The sequence below is a fragment of the Octopus bimaculoides genome, chromosome 23, assembly GCF_001194135.2.
Source record: "Octopus bimaculoides isolate UCB-OBI-ISO-001 chromosome 23, ASM119413v2, whole genome shotgun sequence".
NCBI classification, from domain to species: domain Eukaryota; kingdom Metazoa; phylum Mollusca; class Cephalopoda; order Octopoda; family Octopodidae; genus Octopus; species Octopus bimaculoides.
Genome location: NC_069003.1, coordinates 26,717,498 through 26,722,118, shown reverse-complemented (window position 1 = coordinate 26,722,118; position 4,621 = coordinate 26,717,498).

Sequence of the window (4,621 nt, the reverse complement as noted above, 5' to 3'; positions counted from 1 at the left end):
TATATATATATATATATATATATATATATATGTATATATATATATATATACATATATATTTATATATGTACGTATGTATGTATATATATATGTATGTATGTATGTATGTATGTATATGTGTATGTATTTATATGTGTGCGTGTGTGTGTAATTACGTATGTATATATGTATGTTTGTATGCATGTATGTACACATACACACGCATGCACCACACCACATGTGTATATACGCACAAGCAAACTTAAAACAAACACCACAATATACAAACAAGAATGATAGCAACAAAAAAAATGGAACAAACAAACAAACAAAAACAAGAAAAAAGTAATAACAACAATAAATAATAAATAATGGGTTAATTAAGTAATACGAGAGCAGTAATTAAAGATGAGAAATTTTTAATTGTTGGTTTGTACCGAGGAATAACTAGAGTTAGAAGTTATAAATTAGTAGTCATAGACGTAAACCGAAATATTAATAACAGGTACTTTGTCTTGTTTTTTGTTTTTTTTTTTTGTTGCTTTTTGTTCAGTTTTGTTTTGTTTTTATGACCAGGTGACTTTCGAGAAACTCAGGTCAAACCTATTCCTCAGAACTTTCCCTTCCGCCCGCCACCATCCTGCAACAAGATTATTTCTACCTTATTCTCATCGCATCTGGTGTAGCTTAATTAATAGGACACTTTTGATTAGAGATGATAATGTAGTTTTAATAATTACAGAAAAAAAAACTTTTGATAAAAAAATTTTTAATGGCGCTATCGTACATTTTTTTTTTTCGGTTGCTTGATGTTGTTGTTGTTGTTGTTGTTGCTTTTGTTTGTTTAATTAAATTCTATAATGATGACAACGGTAGCAGTAACAAACGGGAGTGACAACAACAAAAATAGCAACATCAATTATAAATAACAAGGGCAATAATAATAATGATAATAATAGTAATAATAATAATGGCTTCAAATTTTGGCATAGGGAGAGAAATTTCGTGCGGTGGGTTTTAGTCAATTACATCGACTTCAGTGTTCAACTGGTTCTTATTTTAATGACCCCGAAAGGATAAAAGGCAAAGTCGACCTCGGCGGGATTTGAACTCATAACGTAAAGACAGACGAAATGCCGCTAAGCATTTTACCCGGCGTACTATCAATTCTGCCAGCACGCCACCTTAAAAATAATAATAATAATCCTTTCTATTAAAGGCATAAGGCCTGAAATTTGTGGAGAAGTGACTAGTCGAATACATCGATTCCGAAAGGATGAAAGGCGAGGTCGACCTCGGCGGGATTTGAACCCCGAACGTCGAAATGCCGCTAAGCATGTAGTCCGGCGTACTAATGGTTCTGCCAGGCTTCTGATATTAACTGATCGAAAGTGTCATTATGTACAGGTTTTGTCTTGCTAAAAAAGATGTGCTACAGCAAATATTCTGCTCAATATCACAAATTCGCTCGTAATTTGTTTGACTATAATCAGTTTGGTGGCTGACAATATATGCATCTCTAATCACGAGCAGTAGTAGATGGGGGATTTGAATAATTCCCCTCGGGAAACAGGTGTTTCTTTCAACATCCTTAAAGAACTCTTGTTCAGGGACCTTTTGAGCTGGATTGGTCACATGAACATGAAGAAAATTCTACTGGGCCCAACCTGCAAGGTCATGCGCTGTTTATCTTGATATGAGATTACCATGTCACGCATATATGGTTGCGATGCATGTGCTTGGTGTACCCTTATCAGACAGGTTGTCATAAAGGGTGTATTGGGCTTCATATATTTGTACCCCCAATGAAACTTTGATGGCATGCACTGCTCTCTCGCTTAATAATGATAATGGTTTCAAATTTTGGCCAGCAGCTTTTGATGGGAGGGAAAGGTGAAATAAGTACCAGTGAATGACTGGTATTCATTTTGTTGACCTCCGAAAAGATGAAAGCAAAGGCGGCGTCAGTAAATTCTGAACAGTAAATACAGAAAAGAGTCACGAAGACAAAATCTCCAATTTTTGGAATAACTCAGAGAATATTCCCGAATATGCTGTTATGCAGCAAGTCATAAGCGTAAGATATTAGCCACAGGACAGCATTTAAGAATTACAACGCAAGTAACAACGCGGCATAATAAAAGCCACAACGCAACATTTACAACAAACAGTTTTTGAAAAAAAATTTCGCAGAGAAATGTCTAAAACGTAATAAATCGCTTTGTTTGGGGGGAAATTATTCTTCGTTTAAACATTCACTAAAAGAAAGAAAAAAAGTCATAGAGGAATATCGATTTGTCAAATTAGGTCAGAGTTGTGAAAAAGAATAAAACATATTGGAAACTGCTGACGTAATGTTACAAGTTAACGTTAATAAATAACATTATTTAATGTTACTAAATAACGTTTGGTTGAGCGAGTTTCTGATCAAAAACCTTTATGTCATCCATTCCAACAAACATCGTCACTAATGTCTTTGATCTAAGTTTAAAATGACGTAATAAATTTTATTGACAACTCTGGCCAATCTACAGCTCTGGGATTCCAGATTGTTTCCCCCTCTCCGCGATTTACTGTGTCAGAGTTAATCCATTAAATATTACAGTTTCAGAAAGAATCATATAAAATTCCCCTGCTGTGATACATTCGCCACCACCTCCACCTTTTTTTATGAATATTAGGTTCTGTTTGTAATATTAAATGTTTAATATTTGTCCTTGTGAAATCTAACTGAATATTTCACTGGTTATCGATCTGTGCAAGAAGCCAGGGTGAGTTAGTTACTCGGTGTTTGATCTTATTCCATACATTCTGCCTTATAATCTTGATTACAGAATGTTTATCGTAAATATAATCATTGCCATAAACATTATCATTATCATAGACATCATCTCAATTATAATATGTTGTTTTATGTAGCGCGGTCGTATTATGTGGTAGATGCGGTAGTGCGGTGGGGTAATGTAATGGAATTAGATGGCTAGTGTGGAAGTATGGTAGTGTAATGCTGTGGTATAGCGTGTATGATAGTAAGAGTGTGGTAGAGTGAGCTATTGTTAGTGTTACAGTGTATGAACTTATTAAAGTATTGTGTTTAAGTGTGATGTAATATAAAACATGGGGTGACACCAATGTACGAATATACCCATGTATATTTTGTGGTAGATAAGCAAACCAGCTTGCAGGTTTCAGTAAGCAATTCAAAGAAAGTAACTCACTGTGACATCCAAGTAAATCGTTAGTATCATTTACTCATGTACAGTCGATGCTTTATAGCAGTAATTACTTGAACTGTAGGTTTGTACAGAGATGACGGACTAGCTTTTTTTCTAACAATATAAATAGACTGAATAAGAAAAACTGAAAGAAGCTGAGCTGGCAGAAACGTTGGCACGCCGGGCGAAAAGCTTAACAGTATTTCGTCTGCCGTTATGTTCTGAGTTCAAATTCCGCCGAGGTCGACTTTGCCTTTCGTCCTTTCGGGGTCAATAAATTAAGTACCAGTTACGCACTGGGGTCGACGTAATCAACTTAGTCGCTTTCTCTGTCCTTGTTTGCCCACTCTATGTTTAGCCCCTTGTGGGCAATAAAGAAATAAGAATTAAAATATTCTTCAGCTCGTTTAATAAATTTGGACATGATTTAATATCGTTATCAATACTGATGTAACAACAACTGACTTCCTATTCTTTACCTCAGGTAACAGCACATGTAAATACAAACCATACAAACCATCAAGTGAAAAACTGAAATATGTCAATACAAACTCCAACTATCCATACGCCATTTTTAAAAGCCTTGTCAGCAACATTATACATTAGTATGTGTACTTAAAACATAGGTCCACTTTTGCTGCTTCTTTTGTTTATATGCCGAAAGATGGACCTACTTCACATTTTAAGTATAAGTTTTTTAAGCTGCCTTCACACATTCTGAAGTATAATTTTGAACATTACGATTCAACTGGAACTGACATTCTATTTTCCCTAATGTCATTTGAAAGACAATAATGTTAATAATTCAAATGTTACTTTGTTTACAAAGCCGTTTTCAGCTAGCAGAATTCTTAGAGCGTCAGACAAAATACCCAACGGTATTGCTTCCGACTCGCTAAGTTCTGAATCCAAATTCCGTTGAGATCAGTTTTGCCTTTCGCTCTTTGAGGATCGATAAAATAAAGTAATTGTCAAGTACTAAGGTCGATGTAATTGACTTGCCCTCACAAAATTAATGGCCTTGTGCCAAAATTATGAAGTATATCATTTTGTCTATACTGCCGTCAACAACAAATATATTCTCTACTCAAAATCATGTAGCCGCTATAATACAGAAAAATACTTCAGCCTTATCAAACAACAAACGCCTTAAATATCTGGTTTAAAAAGCCACATCAGATGCCATGATGGTACTAAGGTGTAGGTACAGGAGGTGGTCAAACTCTGCATAAGGAGTAGACAACCACCAACCACCATAGATATATATATGTATCCATACATATAAATTTGACTTGGGCGATTCTTTCTTGTCTTGGGATTCACAGTCAAACGGCTGGGTGGAATTGCGCGTAAAATTACACAGATGTGTAGAATGATCCGGTGGTAATGCTGAACTTTGTATTTTTTTCATATCTCCCATGGTTACC